The sequence below is a fragment of the Cryptomeria japonica genome, unplaced genomic scaffold (genome assembly GCF_030272615.1).
Source record: "Cryptomeria japonica unplaced genomic scaffold, Sugi_1.0 HiC_scaffold_26, whole genome shotgun sequence".
NCBI lineage: Eukaryota > Viridiplantae > Streptophyta > Pinopsida > Cupressales > Cupressaceae > Cryptomeria > Cryptomeria japonica.
The window spans coordinates 1,370,001-1,392,500 of record NW_026728848.1 but is presented as its reverse complement, the minus strand read 5'-3'; the positions used below and the strand labels follow the sequence as shown (position 1 = coordinate 1,392,500).

The window sequence follows — 22,500 nt, the reverse complement described above, 5'->3', positions numbered from 1 at the left end:
CGCACCTCGCGTGCACCTTCGTCGGGGTGGGCACCTTGGCTGGGTTTGCCCCGGCTGCGCTCCGAAGCGGGGTTATTGGAGCGCCGCCTCTTTTTTTGTCGGAGCGTTTGGTGGGGTTTCTCGCATTGGCTCTTCCGAGGCCCGGTTGCCACCCTGGCGCGCACGAAGTCGGAAGTAGGGTTAATTGCCCGGGTGCGCACCTTTGCCAGGGTGGGCACCTTACCTGGGCTGCGCACCAGGGCGGGCTCAAGATGGCACGCGCGTTCCGTTTTTTTCACTATCTTTCAAAACGGAAATTTTAAAATCTCCTTTTTTTTTTGCCTTTTCTGGAAATTAGTGAAGGCAGCGCATCAAAGGTGCGCACCTCGCTGCCCACCTTGGTGTGCTCTGAGGTGCGCACCCGGGAGCGCTACGAAGTGTGCTCCAAGGTGCGGCGTGCACGTTGTCGGAGCCCGGTTTGCCCCGGGTGCGCACCTCGCCTGCACCTTGGCCGGGGTGGGCACCTTGGCTGGGTTTGCCCAGGGTGCGCTCCGAAGCGGGGTTACTGGAGCGCCCCCTCTTTTTTTGTCAGAGCGTTTGGTGGGGTTTCTCGCATTGGCTCTTCCCAGGCCCGGTTGTTGGGTGCGCTCCCACCCTGGCGCGCGCGAAGTTGGAAGTTGGGTTAATTGCCCGGGCGCGCACCTTCGCCAGGGTGGGCACCTTGGTGCGCACACCTTGGCTGGGCTGCGCACCAGGGCGGGCTCAAGATGGCACCAGCATTCCCTTTTTCTCACTATCTTTCAAAACGGAAATTTTAAAATCTCGTTTTTTTTTTGCCTTTTATGGAAATTAGTGAAGGCATCGCATCAAAGGTGCGCACCTCGCTGCCCACCTTGGTGTGCTCCGAGGTGCCCACCACGGTGCGCAACGCCGGTGCGAACCCGGGAGCGCCCCGATGTGTGCTCCAAGGTGCGGCGTGCACGAAGTCGGACCCCGGTTTGCCCCGGGTGCGCACCTCGCGTGCACCTTGGTGCGCACACCTTGGCTGGGTTGCGCGGCCTGGTGGGCACCATGGTGCGCACCAAGGAGCGCTCCGAAGTGTGCTCCAAGGTGCGGCGTGCACGAAGTCGGAGCCCGGTTTGCCCCGGGTACGCACCTCGCGTGCACCTTCGCCGGGGTGGGCACCTCGGCTGGGTTGCGCGCCCTGGTGCGCACCAAGGAGCGCTCCGAAGTGTGCTCCAAGGTGCGGCGTGCACGAAGTCGGAGCCCGGTTTGCCCCGGGTGCGCACCTTCGCCGCGGTGCGCACCATGGCGTGCACGAAGTCGGAGCCCGGTTTGCCCCGGGTGCGCACCTCGCGTGCACCTTCGGCGGGGTTGCGCGCCCTGGTGGGCACCATGGTGCGCACCAAGGAGCGCTCCGAAGTGTGCTCCAAGGTGCGGCGTGCACGAAGTCGGAGCCCGGTTTGCCCCGGGTGCGCACCTCGCGTGCACCTTCGGCGGGGTTGCGCGCCCTGGTGGGCACCATGGTGCGCACCAAGGAGCGCTCCGAAGTGTGCTCCAAGGTGCGGCGTGCACGAAGTCGGAGCCCGGTTTGCCCCGGGTGCGCACCTCGCGTGCACCTTCGCCGCGGTGGGCACCATGGCGTGCACGAAGTCGGAGCCCGGTTTGCCCCGGGTGCGCACCTCGCGTGCACCTTCGCCGGGGTGGGCACCTCGGCTGGGTTGCGCGCCCTGGTGCGCACCAAGGAGCGCTCCGAAGTGTGCTCCAAGGTGCGGCGTGCACGAAGTCGGAGCCCGGTTTGCCCCGGGTGCGCACCTCGCGTGCACCTTCGCCAGGGTGGGCACCTCGGTGCGCACACCTTCTCAATGTTTTCTTGCCTTTTCTGGAAATTGGTGAAGGCAGCGCATCAAAGGTGCGCACCTCGGTGTGCTCCGAGGTGCGAACCCGAGAGCGCTCCGAGGTGCCCACGAAGTCGAAAGTCGGGTTAATTGCATTGTTTTCCCCGGGTGCGCTCCGAGGTGCGCAACATCGGCGCGCACCAAGGAGGGCTCCGAAGTGTGCTCCAAGGTGCGCACGATGGCGTGCACCTCTGGTGCGCACGATTCGGAGCTCGGTTTGACCGGGGTGCGCACACCTTGGCTGGGTTGCGCACCTTTTGTGCGCTCCAAGGTGCGCACGAAGTCGGAGCTCGGTTTGCCCCGGGTGCGCACCTTCGCCAGGGTGCGCACCTTGATGCGCACGCCTTGGCTGGGCTGCGCACCTTGGTGGGCGCCATGGTGCGCACCTTTCGTGCGCTCCAAGGTGCGCACGAAGTCGGAGCTCGGTTTGCCCCGGGTGCGCACCTTGGTGGGCGCCATGGTGCACTCCGAGGTGCCCAAGATTGGTGCGCACCAAGGAGCGCTCCGAAGTGCGCTCCAAGGTGCGCGCGAAGTCGAAAGTTGGGTTAATTGTCCGGTTTGCCTCGGGTGCGCACCTTGCGTGCACCTTCGCCAGGGTGGGCGCCTTGGTGCGCACACCTTGGCTGGGCTGCGCACACCTTGGCACCCGCGTTTCCTTCATTTTAAATTTTTTTTTTTTACAATCTCTCAAGTGGGAAATTCTATAATCTCAACTTTTTTTGCCTTTTCAGGAAACTTTTGAATGGAGCGCATCATTGGTGCGCTCCGAAGTGTGCTCCAAAGCTCTCTCCAGCTGCGTGCACCTGCCCCGGCCGCGCACCCGGCCCCGCCCAGCTTCGCTCACCTGTCCCGGGCGTCTGGTGCGGAACCTTAGAGTAAGAAACATCACCGTGCACCTTGGCCAACGTGCGCGACTCGACCGAGCGCGCACTGGCCGAGGTGCACACCGATTTCACCTGGGTGCGCGCGCAGCACCTCGGGCGCACCGGGGTGCGCGCACAACGCCCGGGTTGCACCGTGGCCTGTGTGCTCGGGGCGCCTCGGGTGCGCGCTCGGTGTCGCCCCCGCGCGCGCGGTAGTGCGGGCAGCGCACCCCGGCCCGGCCCGGCCCCGACGAGAACGCAAACGGGCAAAAGGTTTATTCAAATAGCATTGCGATGCCCGGCGAAAAACTAAAAAAGGGTGCAACACCGGGACTTCCCGGGAGGTCACCCATCCCAGTACTACTCCGGCCCAAGCGCGCTTAACTGCGGAGTTCTGATGGGATCCGGTGCACTAACGCTGGTATGATCGCACCCGTTATGAGCTTGTCGCAGTGTGTACTTAGCAAACCGCGACCCACGTGCGAATCCACCCCGGCCACCCACCCCCGTCGAGGTGCACACCCTCCCTCGCGAAGTGCGCCCCGTTCGCCAAGTGTGAGCCCTGCCCGGGTGCGCGCACCTTGCTAGGGCGTCGGGTGTGCACCCGGCCCGGCCTACGTGCGTGCACCTGGAGGGGGCGTCGTGTGCGTGCAGTGTCCCGTCTGCAACGCGGTGCCCACACACCACCTCGGGCGCAACGACCTGCGCTCACATGTGGGCCGAGTGCACCTTGGTGCATGTTCGGGGCGCCTCGGGTGCACGCTCGATCTTGCCCCGGTGCACCAAGGCGCTCGGTTTGCCCCGGGTGCGCACTTGGTGCAAGGTGGGCACCCAAAATAGGGATCAAGCACCAAAACACAAGTTTCGGGATGCAAAATGGGACCCAAGGACCACAAATGCGTTCCAAGACCCATGATGGGTCCACGAGAACAAAAATGTGTTCCGAGACTTAATAAACAAATATTGGGTTTTAGGAGAAGAAACATGCTCTGATGCCCAAAACGAGAATCGACCCCGAAAAGGCCACAGGCCAAAAGTGGGATGCGAGACAAAAAAAAATGGGACCCGAGGACCAAAATTGGGTTCCCAGGTCGAAGACAGGGCAACCGGACAAGAAACGACCTCTAAGGCTCGAAATGAGTCCCGACGACTAAAACTTGACAAGAAGCACCCATCAGGCACCCAACTTGACACCCATGGGATGCCGACCCACCCGGGCTTCCACCTAGCACACCTTGGCACCCACCCACCCTCGCACCCAACCTCGCACCCAACTTAGCACCTTTGAACCCACATTGGCACTCACCCTGACCCTGGCACCTTGGAACCCACATTGGCACTCACCTTGACCCTGGCACCCACCTTTGCACTCACCTTGGGACCCACCCTGGCTCCCACCTCGGCACCCACCCAGACACCCACCTTGGTTCCTTGGCACCCACCTTGGATCCTTGGCACCCACCCCGACACCCACCTTGGCACGCAACTTGGCTACTTGCCACCCACCTTGGCTCCTTGACGCCCACCCCGACAACCACCCCGTGACCTACCCTGGCTAGGGTTGGTGCACACCCACCCTGGTGCCCACCTTGGCACCCACCCTATGACCCACCTTGGCACGCACCTTAGTACCCACCCCGTTACCCACCCTAGGACCCACCCCGTGACCCACCTTGGCCAGGGTGGGTGCCTTGGTGCGCACAACTTGCCTGGGCTGCACACCAGGGCGGGCTCAAGATGGCACCCGCGTTCCGTTTTTTTCACTATCTTTCAAAACGGAAATTTTAAAATCTCATTTTTTTCTTTTTTTTGCCTTTTCTGGAAATTAGTGAAGGCAGCGCATCAAAGGTGCGCAATGCTGGTGCGAACCTGGGAGCGCTCCGATGTGTGCTCCAAGGTGCGGCGTGCACGAAGTCCGAGCCCGGTTTGCCCCGGGTGCGCACCTCGCGTGCACCTTCGCCGGGGTGAGCACCTTGGCTGGGTTGCGCGCCCTGGTGCGTACCAAGGAGCGCTCTGAAGTGTGCTCCAAGGTGCGGCGTGCACGAAGTCGGAGCCCGGTTTGCCCCGGGTGTGCACCTCGGGTGCGCACCTCGCGTGCACCTTCGCTGCGGTGGGCACCTTGGCTGGGTTGCGCGCCTTGGTGGGCACCATGCAGTGCACGAAGTCGGAGCCCGGTTTGCCCCGGGCGCGCACCTCCGCCAGGGTGGGCACCTTGGTGCGCACAACTTGCCTGGGCTGCGCACCAGGAAGGGCTCAAGATGGCACCCGCGTTCCGTTTTTTTCACTATCTTTCAGAACGGAAATTTTAAAATATCGTTTTTTTTTGCCTTTTCTGGAAATTAGTGAAGGCAGCGCATCAAAGGTGCGCAACGCTGGTGCGAACCTGGGAGCGCTCCGATGTGTGCTCCAAGGTGCGGCGTGCACAAAGTCGGAGCCCGGTTTGCCCCGGGTGCGCCCTGGTGGGCACCATGGTGCGCACCAAGGAGCGCTCCGAAGTGTGCTCCAAGGTGCGGCCTGCACGAAGTCGGAGCCCGGTTTGCCCCGGGTGTGCACCTCGGGTGGGCACCTTGGTGCGCATGCCTTGCCTGGGCTGCGCACCAGGGCGGGCTCAAGATGGCACCCGCGTTCCTTTTTTTTCACTATCTTTCAAAACGGAAATTTTAAAATCTCATTTTTTTTTGCCTTTTTCTGGAAATTAGTGAAGGCAGCGCATCAAAGGTGCGCACCTCGCTGCCCACCACGGTGCGCAACGCCGGTGGGCACCCGGGAGTGCTTCGAAGTGTGCTCCAAGGTGTTGCGTGCACGTTGTCGGAGCCCGGTTTGCCCCGGGTGCGCACCTCGCGTGCACCTTCGTCGGGGTGGGCACCTTGGCTTGGTTTGCCCCGGCTGCGCTCCGAAGCGGGGTTATTGGAGCGCCGCCTCTTTTTTTGTCGGAGCGTTTGGTGGGGTTTCTCGCATTGGCTCTTCCGAGGCCCGGTTGCCACCCTGGCGCGCACGAAGTCGGAAGTAGGGTTAATTGCCCGGGTGCGCACCTTTGCCAGGGTGGCACCTTACCTGGGCTGCGCACCAGGGCGGGCTCAAGATGGCACGCGCGTTCCGTTTTTTTCACTATCTTTCAAAACGGAAATTTTAAAATCTCCTTTTTTTTTTGCCTTTTCTGGAAATTAGTGAAGGCAGCGCATCAAAGGTGCGCACCTCGCTGCCCACCTTGGTGTGCTCTGAGGTGCGCACCCGGGAGCGCTACGAAGTGTGCTCCAAGGTGCGGCGTGCACGTTGTCGGAGCCCGGTTTGCCCCGGGTGCGCACCTCGCCTGCACCTTGGCCGGGGTGGGCACCTTGGCTGGGTTTGCCCAGGGTGCGCTCCGAAGCGGGGTTACTGGAGCGCCCCCTCTTTTTTTGTCAGAGAGTTTGGTGGGGTTTCTCGCATTGGCTCTTCCCAGGCCCGGTTGTTGGGTGCGCTCCCACCCTGGCGCGCGCGAAGTTGGAAGTTGGGTTAATTGCCCGGGCGCGCACCTTCGCCAGGGTGGGCACCTTGGTGCGCAAACCTTGGCTGGGCTGCGCACCAGGGCGGGCTCAAGATGGCACCAGCATTCCCTTTTTCTCACTATCTTTCAAAACGGAAATTTTAAAATCTCGTTTTTTTTTTGCCTTTTATGGAAATTAGTGAAGGCATCGCATCAAAGGTGCGCACCTCGCTGCCCACCTTGGTGTGCTCCGAGGTGCCCACCACGGTGCGCAACGCCGGTGCGAACCCGGGAGCGCCCCGATGTGTGCTCCAAGGTGCGGCGTGCACGAAGTCGGACCCCGGTTTGCCCCGGGTGCGCACCTCGCGTGCACCTTGGTGCGCACACCTTGGCTGGGTTGCGCGGCCTGGTGGGCACCATGGTGCGCACCAAGGAGCGCTCCGAAGTGTGCTCCAAGGTGCGGCGTGCACGAAGTCGGAGCCCGGTTTGCCCCGGGTGCGCACCTTCGCCGCGGTGGGCACCATGGCGTGCACGAAGTCGGAGCCCGGTTTGCCCCGGGTGCGCACCTCGCGTGCACCTTCGCCGGGGTGGGCACCTCGGCTGGGTTGCGCGCCCTGGTGCGCACCAAGGAGCGCTCTGAAGTGTGCTCCAAGGTGCGGCGTGCACGAAGTCGGAGCCCGGTTTGCCCCGGGTGTGCACCTCGCGTGCACCTTCGCTGCGGTGGGCACCTTGGCTGGGTTGCGCGCCTTGGTGGGCACCATGCAGTGCACGAAGTCGGAGCCCGGTTTGCCCCGGGCGCGCACCTCCGCCAGGGTGGGCACCTTGGTGCGCACAACTTGCCTGGGCTGCGCACCAGGAAGGGCTCAAGATGGCACCCGCGTTCCGTTTTTTTCACTATCTTTCAGAACGGAAATTTTAAAATATCGTTTTTTTTTGCCTTTTCTGGAAATTAGTGAAGGCAGCGCATCAAAGGTGCGCAACGCTGGTGCGAACCTGGGAGCGCTCCGATGTGTGCTCCAAGGTGCGGCGTGCACGAAGTCGGACCCCGGTTTGCCCCGGGTGCGCACCTCGCGTGCACCTTGGTGCGCACACCTTGGCTGGGTTGCGCGCCCTGGTGGGCACCATGGTGCGCACCAAGGAGCGCTCCGAAGTGTGCTCCAAGGTGCGGCGTGCACGAAGTCGGAGCCCGGTTTGCCCCGGGTGCGCACCTCGCGTGCACCTTCGCCGCGGTGGGCACCATGGCGTGCACGAAGTCGGAGCCCGGTTTGCCCCGGGTGCGCACCTCGCGTGCACCTTCGCCGGGGTGGGCACCTTGGTGTGCAGACCTTGGCTGGGTTGCGCGCCCTGGTGGGCACCATGGTGCGCACCAAGGAGCGCTCCGAAGTGTGCTCCAAGGTGCGGCCTGCACGAAGTCGGAGCCCGGTTTGCCCCGGGTGTGCACCTCGGGTGGGCACCTTGGTGCGCATGCCTTGCCTGGGCTGCGCACCAGGGCGGGCTCAAGATGGCACCCGCGTTCCTTTTTTTTCACTATCTTTCAAAACGGAAATTTTAAAATCTCATTTTTTTTTGCCTTTTTCTGGAAATTAGTGAAGGCAGCGCATCAAAGGTGCGCACCTCGTTGCCCACCACGGTGCGCAACGCCGGTGGGCACCCGGGAGTGCTTCGAAGTGTGCTCCAAGGTGCTGCGTGCACGTTGTCGGAGCCCGGTTTGCCCCGGGTGCGCACCTCGCGTGCACCTTCGTCGGGGTGGGCACCTTGGCTGGGTTTGCCCCGGCTGCGCTCCGAAGCGGGGTTATTGGAGCGCCGCCTCTTTTTTTGTCGGAGCGTTTGGTGGGGTTTCTCGCATTGGCTCTTCCGAGGCCCGGTTGCCACCCTGGCGCGCACGAAGTCGGAAGTAGGGTTAATTGCCCGGGTGCGCACCTTTGCCAGGGTGGGCACCTTACCTGGGCTGCGCACCAGGGCGGGCTCAAGATGGCACGCGCGTTCCGTTTTTTTCACTATCTTTCAAAACGGAAATTTTAAAATCTCCTTTTTTTTTTGCCTTTTCTGGAAATTAGTGAAGGCAGCGCATCAAAGGTGCGCACCTCGCTGCCCACCTTGGTGTGCTCTGAGGTGCGCACCCGGGAGCGCTACGAAGTGTGCTCCAAGGTGCGGCGTGCACGTTGTCGGAGCCCGGTTTGCCCCGGGTGCGCACCTCGCCTGCACCTTGGCCGGGGTGGGCACCTTGGCTGGGTTTGCCCAGGGTGCGCTCCGAAGCGGGGTTACTGGAGCGCCCCCTCTTTTTTTGTCAGAGCGTTTGGTGGGGTTTCTCGCATTGGCTCTTCCCAGGCCCGGTTGTTGGGTGCGCTCCCACCCTGGCGCGCGCGAAGTTGGAAGTTGGGTTAATTGCCCGGGCGCGCACCTTCGCCAGGGTGGGCACCTTGGTGCGCACACCTTGGCTGGGCTGCGCACCAGGGCGGGCTCAAGATGGCACCAGCATTCCCTTTTTCTCACTATCTTTCAAAACGGAAATTTTAAAATCTCGTTTTTTTTTTGCCTTTTATGGAAATTAGTGAAGGCATCGCATCAAAGGTGCGCACCTCGCTGCCCACCTTGGTGTGCTCCGAGGTGCCCACCACGGTGCGCAACGCCGGTGCGAACCCGGGAGCGCCCCGATGTGTGCTCCAAGGTGCGGCGTGCACGAAGTCGGACCCCGGTTTGCCCCGGGTGCGCACCTCGCGTGCACCTTGGTGCGCACACCTTGGCTGGGTTGCGCGGCCTGGTGGGCACCATGGTGCGCACCAAGGAGCGCTCCGAAGTGTGCTCCAAGGTGCGGCGTGCACGAAGTCGGAGCCCGGTTTGCCCCGGGTACGCACCTCGCGTGCACCTTCGCCGGGGTGGGCACCTCGGCTGGGTTGCGCGCCCTGGTGCGCACCAAGGAGCGCTCCGAAGTGTGCTCCAAGGTGCGGCGTGCACGAAGTCGGAGCCCGGTTTGCCCCGGGTGCGCACCTTCGCCGCGGTGCGCACCATGGCGTGCACGAAGTCGGAGCCCGGTTTGCCCCGGGTGCGCACCTCGCGTGCACCTTCGGCGGGGTTGCGCGCCCTGGTGGGCACCATGGTGCGCACCAAGGAGCGCTCCGAAGTGTGCTCCAAGGTGCGGCGTGCACGAAGTCGGAGCCCGGTTTGCCCCGGGTGCGCACCTCGCGTGCACCTTCGGCGGGGTTGCGCGCCCTGGTGGGCACCATGGTGCGCACCAAGGAGCGCTCCGAAGTGTGCTCCAAGGTGCGGCGTGCACGAAGTCGGAGCCCGGTTTGCCCCGGGTGCGCACCTCGCGTGCACCTTCGCCGCGGTGGGCACCATGGCGTGCACGAAGTCGGAGCCCGGTTTGCCCCGGGTGCGCACCTCGCGTGCACCTTCGCCGGGGTGGGCACCTCGGCTGGGTTGCGCGCCCTGGTGCGCACCAAGGAGCGCTCTGAAGTGTGCTCCAAGGTGCGGCGTGCACGAAGTCGGAGCCCGGTTTGCCCCGGGTGCGCACCTCGCGTGCACCTTCGCCAGGGTGGGCACCTCGGTGCGCACACCTTCTCAATGTTTTCTTGCCTTTTCTGGAAATTGGTGAAGGCAGCGCATCAAAGGTGCGCACCTCGGTGTGCTCCGAGGTGCGAACCCGAGAGCGCTCCGAGGTGCCCACGAAGTCGAAAGTCGGGTTAATTGCATTGTTTTCCCCGGGTGCGCTCCGAGGTGCGCAACATCGGCGCGCACCAAGGAGGGCTCCGAAGTGTGCTCCAAGGTGCGCACGATGGCGTGCACCTCTGGTGCGCACGATTCGGAGCTCGGTTTGACCGGGGTGCGCACACCTTGGCTGGGTTGCGCACCTTTTGTGCGCTCCAAGGTGCGCACGAAGTCGGAGCTCGGTTTGCCCCGGGTGCGCACCTTCGCCAGGGTGCGCACCTTGATGCGCACGCCTTGGCTGGGCTGCGCACCTTGGTGGGCGCCATGGTGCGCACCTTTCGTGCGCTCCAAGGTGCGCACGAAGTCGGAGCTCGGTTTGCCCCGGGTGCGCACCTTGGTGGGCGCCATGGTGCACTCCGAGGTGCCCAAGATTGGTGCGCACCAAGGAGCGCTCCGAAGTGCGCTCCAAGGTGCGCGCGAAGTCGAAAGTTGGGTTAATTGTCCGGTTTGCCTCGGGTGCGCACCTTGCGTGCACCTTCGCCAGGGTGGGCGCCTTGGTGCGCACACCTTGGCTGGGCTGCGCACACCTTGGCACCCGCGTTTCCTTCATTTTAAATTTTTTTTTTTTACAATCTCTCAAGTGGGAAATTCTATAATCTCAACTTTTTTTGCCTTTTCAGGAAACTTTTGAATGGAGCGCATCATTGGTGCGCTCCGAAGTGTGCTCCAAAGCTCTCTCCAGCTGCGTGCACCTGCCCCGGCCGCGCACCCGGCCCCGCCCAGCTTCGCTCACCTGTCCCGGGCGTCTGGTGCGGAACCTTAGAGTAAGAAACATCACCGTGCACCTTGGCCAACGTGCGCGACTCGACCGAGCGCGCACTGGCCGAGGTGCACACCGATTTCACCTGGGTGCGCGCGCAGCACCTCGGGCGCACCGGGGTGCGCGCACAACGCCCGGGTTGCACCGTGGCCTGTGTGCTCGGGGTGCCTCGGGTGCGCGCTCGGTGTCGCCCCCGCGCGCGCGGTAGTGCGGGCAGCGCACCCCGGCCCGGCCCGGCCCCGACGAGAACGCAAACGGGCAAAAGGTTTATTCAAATAGCATTGCGACGCCCGGCGAAAAACTAAAAAAGGGTGCAACACCGGGACTTCCCGGGAGGTCACCCATCCCAGTACTACTCCGGCCCAAGCGCGCTTAACTGCGGAGTTCTGATGGGATCCGGTGCACTAATGCTGGTATGATCGCACCCGTTATGAGCTTGTCGCAGTGTGTACTTAGCAAACCGCGACCCACGTGCGAATCCACCCCGGCCACCCACCCCCGTCGAGGTGCACACCCTCCCTCGCGAAGTGCGCCCCGTTCGCCAAGTGTGAGCCCTGCCCGGGTGCGCGCACCTTGCTAGGGCGTCGGGTGTGCACCCGGCCCGGCCTACGTGCGTGCACCTGGAGGGGGCGTCGTGTGCGTGCAGTGTCCCGTCTGCAACGCGGTGCCCACACACCACCTCGGGCGCAACGACCTGCGCTCACATGTGGGCCGAGTGCACCTTGGTGCATGTTCGGGGCGCCTCGGGTGCACGCTCGATCTTGCCCCGGTGCACCAAGGCGCTCGGTTTGCCCCGGGTGCGCACTTGGTGCAAGGTGGGCACCCAAAATAGGGATCAAGCACCAAAACACAAGTTTCGGGATGCAAAATGGGACCCAAGGACCACAAATGCGTTCCAAGACCCATGATGGGTCCACGAGAACAAAAATGTGTTCCGAGACTTAATAAACAAATATTGGGTTTTAGGAGAAGAAACATGCTCTGATGCCCAAAACGAGAATCGACCCCGAAAAGGCCACAGGCCAAAAGTGGGATGCGAGACAAAAAAAAATGGGACCCGAGGACCAAAATTGGGTTCCCAGGTCGAAGACAGGGCAACCGGACAAGAAACGACCTCTAAGGCTCGAAATGAGTCCCGACGACTAAAACTTGACAAGAAGCACCCATCAGGCACCCAACTCGACACCCATGGGATGCCGACCCACCCGGGCTTCCACCTAGCACACCTTGGCACCCACCCACCCTCGCACCCAACCTCGCACCCAACTTAGCACCTTTGAACCCACATTGGCACTCACCCTGACCCTGGCACCTTGGAACCCACATTGGCACTCACCTTGACCCTGGCACCCACCTTTGCACTCACCTTGGGACCCACCCTGGCTCCCACCTCGGCACCCACCCAGACACCCACCTTGGTTCCTTGGCACCCACCTTGGATCCTTGGCACCCACCCCGACACCCACCTTGGCACGCAACTTGGCTACTTGCCACCCACCTTGGCTCCTTGACGCCCACCCCGACAACCACCCCGTGACCTACCCTGGCTAGGGTTGGTGCACACCCACCCTGGTGCCCACCTTGGCACCCACCCTATGACCCACCTTGGCACGCACCTTAGTACCCACCCCGTTACCCACCCTAGGACCCACCCCGTGACCCACCTTGGCCAGGGTGGGTGCACCCACCCTGGTGCCCACCTTGGCACCCACCCATCCTAGCACCCAGCCTGTGACCGGGCTTGGAACCCAACCTTGCACCCGCACCCGTCTTGGCCAGTGTGGGTGCGCACCCATCCTGGCACCCACGTTGTGACACACCCTTTAACCCACGCACCCTAGCACCCACGTTGGCACCCACCTTGGAACCCAACCTAGCAACTTGGCACCCACCCCGTGACCCACCTTGGCATCCACCATAGCAGTCGCCGACTTGGCACCCACCTCGGCACCCACCTTGCCACTCACCCTAGCATCGACCCATCCTAGCACCCACCCTGGCACCTTTGCACCCTAGCACTCACCCATCCTAGCACCTAACCTGTGACCCACCTTGACACTCACCCTCGCACCCACCTTGGAACCCAACCTAGCACCCACCCACCCTGACACCAACCCTAGCACCTACCCACCCTTGCACCCACCCTGTGACCCATCTTGGCACCCACCCATCCTACCACTCAACCTATCACCCACCTTCTCACCCACCTTGGCATCCACCTTAGCACCCACCCACACTGGCACCTTGGCACCCACCTCGGGCAAGGTGGGTGCACACCCACCCTGGCACCCAATTTAGAACCCACCGAGCATGTTACCCACCTTGGCACCCACATTGCAGCCCACCCTAGTACCCACCCTATGACCCACATTGGCATCCACACCCTAGCACCCAGGCACCTCGACACCCGCCTTGACACCCACCCTAGCACTGAACCTGTGACCCACCTTGGAACTCACCCTAGAACCCACCCACCCTGTGAACCACCTTGGCATCCACCTTAGCACCCACCCACCTTGGCACCCACTCTAGCACTCACCCATCCTAACACCCAACTTGTTACCCACCTTGGCACCCGCCCTCGCGTCCACCTTGAAACCCACCCTAGCACCCACCCACGCAGGAGCCCACCTTGGCACCCAACCTAACACCCACGCATCCTGGCACCCAACTTGTGACCCACCTTGGAACCCACCCTAGTACCCACCTTTGAACCCACTATATCACCAACCCACCTTGGCACCCACCCTATGACCCTCTTTGGAATCCACCCTAGCACGCACCCACCCTGGCACCCACCATGGAGCGCACCCTAGCACCCACCCACCTCGGCACGCACCTCAACACCCACCTTGGTGTGCGCACTGCGCCAACCTCTCAAAGACCCTATGTGGTGCGCTCCAAAGTGTACACCTTTGGTGCGCTCCAAGGTGCGCACCTTTGGTGCACACCGAGGTGCACACCAAAGTGTGCACCGAGGTGAGCACCAAAGTGCACTCCAGGGTGCACACCAAGGCGTGCACCTTTGGTGCGGTCAATGCAAACGAATTCGGAAGTTGGGGTCGATGTCCTAATCGCTGCTGCAGACTACACGTATGAGAATCGGACAAATAGCTTTATATAGGGGAGGTGTTGCGTTTGATGGGTCGACTCCCCTGGTTGTGTGCACTGCACCAACTTCAAAGACCCTGTCTTGTTTAAGAAGTCAAAAGTTGGGGTGGATGTCCTAATCATTGCTGCAGTCTACGCATGTATGAGAATCAGACAAATAGCTTATATAGGGGAGGTGTTGCATTCGGTGGGTTGACTCCCCTGGTTGTGCGCACTGCGCCAACCTCAAAGACCCCGCATAGCAGAAGAAGTCGGAAGTCGGATTTTGGTGAGCACCAAGGCGTGCACCTTTGGTGCGGTCAACGCAGACGAATTCAGAAGTTGGGGTGGATGTCCTAATCGTTGTTGCAGGCTACACATGTATGAGAATCAGACAAATAGCTTATATAGGGGAGGTGTTGGGTTTGATGGGTCAACTCCCTTGGTTGTGCGCATTACGCCAACCTCAAAGACCTTGTTTTCGTTAAGAAGTCAAAAGTTGGGGTCAATGTCCTAATGGCTCCTGCAGGCTACACATGTATGAGAATCGGACAAATAGCTTATATAGGGGAGGTGTTGGGTTTGATGGGTCGACTCCCCTGGTTGTGCGCATTACGTCAACCTCAAAGACCTTGTTTTCGTTAAGAAGTCAAAAGTTGGGGTCGATGTCCTAATTGCTCCTGTAGACTACACATGTATGAGAATCAGACAAATAGCTTATATAGGGGAGGTGTTGGGTTTGATGGGTTGACTCCCCTAGTTGTTCGCATTACACCAACCTCAAAGACCTTGTTTTCGTTTAGAAGCCGAAAGTTGGGGTCGATGTCCTAATTGCTCCTGCAGGCTACGCATGTATGAGAATCAGACAAATAGCTTATATAGGGGAGGTGTTGGGTTTGATGGGTCGACTCCCCTGGTTGTGCGCATTGCGCCAACCTCAAAGACCCTGCATTGCGGATGAAGTCGAAAGTCAGAGTTTGGTGTGCTACAAGGTGTGGTCGAAGGTGCTCACCTAGGTGTGCACCTTTGGAGCACAGGAAAAGTGCCCTCCAAAAGTGCGCACCTTTGGAGTGCACAAAAGTGCCCTCCAAAAGTGCGCACCTTTGGAGCGCAGAAAAGTGCCCTCCAAAAAGTGCCCTCCAAAAGTGCGCACCTTTGGAGCGCAGAAAAGTGCCCTCCAAAAAGTGCCCTCCAAAAGTGCGCACCTTTGGAGCGCAGAAAAGTGCCCTCCAAAAAGTGCCCTCCAAAAGTGCGCACCTTTGGAGCGCAGAAAAGTGCCCTCCAAAAAGTGCCCTCCAAAAGTGCGCACCTTTGGAGCGCAGAAAAGTGCCCTCCAAAAAGTGCCCTCCAAAAGTGCGCACCTTTGGAGCGCAGAAAAGTGCCCTCCAAAAAGTGCCCTCCAAAAGTGCGCACCTTTGGAGCGCAGAAAAGTGCCCTCCAAAAAGTGCCCTCCAAAAGTGCGCACCTTTGGAGCGCAGAAAAGTGCCCTCCAAAAAGTGCCCTCCAAAAGTGCGCACCTTTGGAGCGCAGAAAAGTGCCCTCCAAAAAGTGCCCTCCAAAAGTGCGCACCTTTGGAGCGCAGAAAAGTGCCCTCCAAAAGTGCGCACCTTTGGAGCGCACAAAAGTGCCCTCCAAAAGTGCGCACTTTTGGTGCGCACCAAGGCGCTGGTTCGGTCGTTGCAGGCGAGTTCGGAAGTTGGGGTCGATGTCCTGAGCGGAGGTGCAAACTACACAGGTGTCGGAATCGGACAAATAGCTTATATAGGGGAGGTGTATGCTTCGATGGGTCGACTCCCCAGGTTGAGCGCACCGCGCCAACCTCAAAGACCCTACGGTATGGATGAAGTCGGAAGTTGGGTCCGATGACCGATTCGATTAGTAGGTATGCTCATGAGGTCGGAATTTGGGTCCGATGACCTGCCATGTGCAGGAAGGCGAATGTTGACACTGTGCGTTGCAAGGTGCACACCAAGGCGCTGGTGCGGTCTTTTTAGTCGAGTTCGGAAGTTGGGGTCGATGTCCTGATCGGAGGTGCAAGCTACACAGGTGTGGGAATCGGACAAATAGCTTATATAGGGGAGGTGTATGCTTCGTTGGGTCGACTCCCCGGGTTGAGCGCACCGCGCCAACCTCAAAGACCCTACGGTATGGATGAAGTCGGAAGTTGGGTCCGATGACCGATTCGATATGTAGGCATACTCGCGAGGTCGGAATTTGGGTCCGATGACCTGCCACGTGCAGGAAGGCGAATGTTGGCACTGTGCGTTGCAAGGTGCGCACCAAGGCGCTGGTTCGGTCGTTGGAGGCGAGTTCGGAAGTTGGGGTCGATGTCTTGATCGGAGGTGCAAACTACACAGGTGTGGGAATCGGACAAATAGCTTATATAGGGGAGGTGTATGCTTTGTTGGGTCGACTCCCCGGGTTGAGCGCACCGCGCCAACCTCAAAGACCCTACGGTATGGATGAAGTCGGAAGTTGGGTCCGATGACCGATTCGATATGTAGGCATACTCGCGAGGTCGGAATTTGGGTCCGATGACCTGCCATGTGCAGGAAGGCGAATGTTGGGACTGTGCGTCGCAAGGTGCGCACCAAGGCGCTGGTGCCGTCGTTGCAGTCGAGTTCGGAAGTTGGGGTCGATGTCCTGGTCAGAGGTGCAAACTACACAGGTGTGGGAATCGGACAAATAGCTTATATAGGGGAGGTGTATGCTTCGATGGGTCGACTCCCTGGGTTGAGCGCACCGCGCCAACCTCAAAGACCCTACAGTATGGATGAAGTCGGAAGTTGGGTCCGATGACCGATTCGATACGTAGGCATATTGGCGAGGTCTGAATTTGTGTCCGATGACCTGCCATGCGCAGGAAGGCGGAATTTGGGTCCGATGACCGAGTTGATGGCGTGCCATGCGCAGAAAGGCGGAATTTGGGTCCGATGACCGAGTTGATGTTGATGGCCCGCCATGCACAGGAAGGCGGAATTTGGGTCCGATGACCGATTTGAAGGCGTGCCATACGCAAAAAGGCGGAGTTTGGGTCCGATGACCGAGTTGATATTGATGGCCCGCCATGCGCAGGAAGGCGGAATTTGGGTCCGATGACCTGACATACGCATGGGGTCCGACTCGGGGGCCGATGTTCGATTCGATGACTTGCATTGTGGGTAAAGTCGGAAGTTGTGGTCTTTGACCCGATTCGATGACCAGACTTCGGCTGCTTGAGAATCGGACAAATAACTTATATAGGGGAGGTAGTGTTCTCGAGCATCCTCCCCCCGTGCCCGTTTATGTCGATTGATGCTGGTGCTCGACTGGTTGGAGCGCTCGGATGCAAAAATCTTGCACCAGGATTTATCGATTGTGATGGACACGGCAAGTCTCCTGATTGCTATGCAGGAGCTCATCGTGAATCTCTATGCGGCCTTGGTATGGACTCGACCTGCGGAATGGTTCGGCAATGGTAGTCGCTCCAACACGTCCTTGCAATGGCCACAGAGGTGATTCGACTAGAGCTCCAGTCTAGCTTTTGGGTTGCTTGGCGGACTGGTATAGCCGCGATCGAGTTCCGGCCATGAACGTTTTAGATAGCTCTTGGGCTTTCTGGGACGGAAGTCGGAAGTTTGGGCTGTTGTCCGATTTGATGACCATTCTTCGGATGTGTGAGAATCGGACAAATAACTTATATAGGGGACTGTGTTGTCTCACGCAGCCCCCTCCGTGCCCCTCTATCTCGACCGATGTTGGTGCTTGAAAGGGTTGGGATCGCTCGGATTTATAAACGTGCACCACCATTTGTCGAGTGTGAGGGACGCGGCAGGTCTCCTAAATGCTATGCGGGCGCTCTCTGAGAATCTCTATCCGGCCTCGACACAGACTAGTCTTGCTGAATGGTTTGGCACTGGTAGTCGATCCAACACGTCGTTGTTGTGGCCGCCTAGGCGATTCGATTCGAGCCCCCGTCTAGCTTTTGGGTTGCTTGGCGGATTTTGCCCTATCCGCAAGTGAGCTCGGTCCCTAAACGTTCGAGAAACCCGATTGCTATGCGCCGACTCTCTTTCTTGCGAGCCTCCATCTAGCTTTTGGGTCTCTACGGAACGGAAGTCGGAATCTGGGACCGTTGTTTGATTCGACGAGGCAGACTACGGTTGTGCGAGAATCGGACAAATAACTTATATAGGGGAGGTGTTGACTGGAGCATTCTCCCCCGTGCCCCTCTAACTCGACCAATGCTGGCGCTCGAACGGTGGTAGCGCTCGGATTTTCATTGAGCGCCAGCATTGGTCGATTTAGAGGGGCATGCGAGATTCCCGAATGCTATGCGAGGGCTCTAACGGAAATGTCTATTGGTTTCGGTATGGATGCAATTGCGAGTGGTTCGGCAAAGGTAGTCGTTCCGATGCGTCCATGTCGTGGCCAAATCGATAATTCGATTTGAGCCCTCGTATAGCATTTGGGTCTCTCGATGTGATTCCGCATTCCAGTCCCTTTGGGCACTGCTTGAGCCGCATCCCAGGGGGTTCCCTTCCCAATAATCTGCCTCGCAACCCGATTGCTATGCGGTGAGGCTCCTCGGCCGCCTCGGAACTATCTGTGTATCAGACGCATCGCGGGATAAGGGGTTGGCAACGGTAGTCGCCCCAAGCGCGTCCGATGCTTGGACCATTCCGAGGCGGCCCTGAAGCCTCTTCCGTCTAGCCGTTGGGTCCTTCTCGCCGCATCCCTCGCCTCGCACCCCGATTGCTATGCGGTGAGGCTCCTCGGCCGCCTCGGAACTATCTGTGTATCGGACGCGTCGCGGGATAAGGGGTTGTCACTGGTAGTCGCCCCAAGCGCGTCCGATGCTTGGACCATTCCGAGGCGGCCCTGAAGCCTCTTCCGTCTAGCCGTTGGGTCCTTCTCGCCGCATCCCTCGCCTCGCACCCCGATTGCTATGCGGTGAGGCTCCTCGGCCGCCTCGGAACTATCTGTGTATCGGACGCGTCGCGGGATAAGGGGTTGTCATTGGTAGTCGCCCCAAGCGCGTCCGATGCTTGGACCATTCCGAGGCGGCCCTGAAGCCTCTTCCGTCTAGCCGTTGGGTCCTTCTCGCCGCATCCCTCGCCTCGCACCCCGATTGCTATGCGGTGAGGCTCCTCGGCCGCCTCGGAACTATCTGTGTATCGGACGCGTCGCGGGATAAGGGGTTGTCACTGGTAGTCGCCCCAAGCGCGTCCGATGCTTGGACCATTCCGAGGCGGCCCTGAAGCCTCTTCCGTCTAGCCGTTGGGTCCTTCTCGCCGCATCCCTCGCCTCGCACCCCGATTGCTATGCGGTGAGGCTCCTCGGCCGCCTCGGAACTATCTGTGTATCGGACGCGTCGCGGGATAAGGGGTTGTCACTGGTAGTCGCCCCAAGCGCGTTCGATGCTTGGACCATTCCGAGGCGGCCCTGAAGCCTCTTCCGTCTAGCCGTTGGGTCCTTCTCGCCGCATCCCTCGCCTCGCACCCCGATTGCTATGCGGTGAGGCTCCTCGGCCGCCTTGGAACTATCTGTGTATCGGACGCGTCGCGGGATAAGGGGTTGTCACTGGTAGTCGCCCCAAGCGCGTCCGATGCTTGGACCATTCCGAGGCGGACCCGAAGCCTCTTCCGTGTAGCCGTTGGGTCCTTCTCGCCGCATCCTTCGCCTCGCACCCCGATTGCTATGCGGTGAGGCTCCTCGGCCGCCTCGGAACTATCTGTGTATCGGACGCGTCGCGGGATAAGGGGTTGTCACTGGTAGTCGCCCCAAGCGCGTCCGATGCTTGGACCATTCCGAGGCGGACCCGAAGCCTCTTCCGTCTAGCCGTTGGGTCCTTCTCGCCGCATCCCTCGCCTCGCACCCCGATTGCTATGCGGTGAGGCTCCTCGGCCGCCTTGGAACTATCTGTGTATCGGACGCGTCGCGGGATAAGGGGTTGTCACTGGTAGTCGCCCCAAGCGCGTCCGATGCTTGGACCATTCCGAGGCGGACCCGAAGCCTCTTCCGTCTAGCCGTTGGGTCCTTCTCGCCGCATCCCTCGCCTCGCACCCCGATTGCTATGTGGTGAGGCTCCTCGGCCGCCTTGGAACTATCTGTGTATCGGACGCGTCGCGGGATAAGGGGTTGTCACTGGTAGTCGCCCCAAGCGCGTCCGATGCTTGGACCATTCCGAGACGGACCCGAAGCCTCTTCCGTCTAGCCGTTGGGTCCTTCTCGCCGCATCCCTCGCCTCGCACCCCGATTGCTATGCGGTGAGGCTCCTCGGCCGCCTTGGAACTATCTGTGTATCGGACGCGTCGCGGGATAAGGGGTTGTCACTGGTAGTCGCCCCAAGCGCGTCCGATGCTTGGACCATTCCGAGGCGGCCCCGAAGCCTCTTCCGTGTAGCCGTTGGGTCCTTCTCGCCGCATCCCTCGCCTCGCACCCCGATTGCTATGCGGTGAGGCTCCTCGGCCGCCTTGGAACTATCTGTGTATCGGACGCGTCGCGGGATAAGGGGTTGTCACTGGTAGTCGCCCCAAGCGCGTCCGATGCTTGGACCATTCCGAGGCGGCCCCGAAGCCTCTTCCGTGTAGCCGTTGGGTCCTTCTCGCCGCATCCCTCGCCTCGCACCCCGATTGCTATGCGGTGAGGCTCCTCGGCCGCCTTGGAACTATCTGTGTATCGGACGCGTCGCGGGATAAGGGGTTGTCACTGGTAGTCGCCCCAAGCGCGTCCGATGCTTGGACCATTCCGAGGCGGACCTGAAGCCTCTTCCCTCTAGCCGTTGGGGCTTTCTCGCCGCATCCCTCGCCTCGCACCCTGATTGCTATGCTGTGAGGCTCCTCGGCCGCCTTGGAACTATCTGTGTATCGGACGCATCGCGGGATAAGGGGTTGGCAGTGGTAGTCGCCCCAAGCGCATCCGATGCTTGGACCATTCCGAGGCGGCCCTGCAGCCTCTTCCGTCTAGCCGTTGGGGCCATCTCGCCGCATCCCCCACCTCGCACCACGATTGCTATGCGGTGAGGCTCCTTGGCCGCCTCGGAACTATCTGTGTATCGGACGCATCGCGGGATAAGGGGTTGTCACTGGTAGTCGCCCCAAGCGCGTCCGATGCTTGGACTATTCCGAGGCGGCCCTGCAGCCTCTTCCGTCTAGCCGTTGGGGCCATCTCGCCGCATCCCCCACCTCCTCGGCCGCCTCGGAACTATCTGTGTATCGGACGCATCGCGGGATAAGGGGTTGGCAGTGGTAGTCGCCCCAAGCGCGTCCGATGCTTGGACTATTCCGAGGCAGCCCTGCAGCCTCTTCCGTCTAGCCTTTAGGGCCATCTCGCCGCATCCCTCGCCTCGCACCCCGATTGCTATGCGGTGAGGCTCCTCGGCCGCCTGGGAACTATCTTCGTATCGGACGCATCGCGGGATAAGGGGTTGTCACTGGTAGTCGCCCCAAGCGCGTCCGATGCTTGGACTATTCCGAGGCGGCCCTGTGGCCTCTTCCGTCTAGCCGTTGGGGCCATCTCGCCGCATCCCCCACCTCGCACCCCGATTGCTATGCGGTGAGGCTCTTCGGCCGCCTTGGAACTATCTTCGTATCGGACGCATCGCGGGATAAGGGGTTGTCACTGGTAGTGGCCCCAAGCGCGTCCGATGCTTGGACTATTCCGAGGCGGCCCTGCAGCCTCTTCCGTCTAGCCGTTGGGGCCATCTCGCCGCATCCCCCACCTCGCACCCCGATTGCTATGCGGTGAGGCTCCTCGGCCGCCTTGGAACTATCTTCGTATCGGACGCATCGCGGGATAAGGGGTTGTCACTGGTAGTCGCCCCAAGCGCGTCCGATGCTTGGACTATTCCGACGCGGCCCTGTGGCCTCTTCCGTCTAGCCGTTGGGGCCATCTCGCCGCATCCCCCACCTCGCACCCCGATTGCTATGCGGTGAGGCTCCTCGGCCGCCTTGGAACCATCTTCGTATCGGACGCATCGCGGGATAGGGGGCTGTCACTGGTAGTCGCCCCAAGCGTGTCCGATGCTTGGACCATTCCTAGGCGGCCCTGAAGCCTCTTCCGTCTAGCCGTTGGGGCCTTCCCGCCCCATCCCTCGCCTCGCACCCCCGATTGCTATGCGGTGAGGCTCCTCGGCCGCCTTGGAACCATCTGTGTATCGGACGCATCGCGGGATAAGGGGTTGGCACTGGCAGTCGCCCCAAGCGCGTCCGATGCTTGGACCATTCCGAGGTGGCCCTGAAGCCTCTTCCGTCTAGCCGTTGGGGCCTTCCCGCCCCATCCCTCGCCTCGCACCCCGATTGATATGCGGTGAGGCTCCTCGGCCGCCTTGGAACTATCTGTGTATCGGACGCATCGCGGGATAAGGGGTTGGCACTGGTAGTCGTCCCAATCGCATCCGATGCTTGGACCATTCCGAGGCGGCCCTGCAGCCTCTTCCGTTTAGCCGTCGGGGCCTTCCCGCCGCATCCCTCGCCTCGCATCCCGATTCCTATGCGGTGAGTCTTCTCGGCCGCCGCGGAACTATACCTGTTATTGCTACTGCATCCTTCGGCTGGTAACCTCCTCTGCCGCCTTGGAACGTTCTCTTTGTCGGACGCGTCGCGGGATAAGGGGTTGGCACTGGTAGTCGCCCCAAGCGCGCCCGATGCATAGACCGCTCCGAGTCGACCTTGCTTTCAGCCTCTCACATGCATAGACCTCTCTGAGTCGACCCTGCAGCCTCTCACGTTTAGCCTTTGGAATCTCGCCTCACAACAT

The 22,500-nt window shown here is 60.9% G+C and overlaps 2 non-coding genes across 2 annotated transcripts; both read right to left on the bottom strand.

Annotated features, from left to right (window-relative positions):
* Window positions 1-3,056: 3,056 nt before the first annotated feature.
* On the bottom strand, window positions 3,057-3,175 carry LOC131861570 (5S ribosomal RNA). The gene has a single exon (XR_009360642.1). It is a non-coding gene; the product is annotated as a 5S ribosomal RNA (ribosomal RNA).
* A 7,804-nt stretch (window positions 3,176-10,979) lies between these two features.
* LOC131861372 (5S ribosomal RNA) lies at window positions 10,980-11,098 on the bottom strand. The gene has a single exon (XR_009360446.1). It is a non-coding gene; the product is annotated as a 5S ribosomal RNA (ribosomal RNA).
* Between the last annotated feature and the right edge of the window lie 11,402 nt (window positions 11,099-22,500).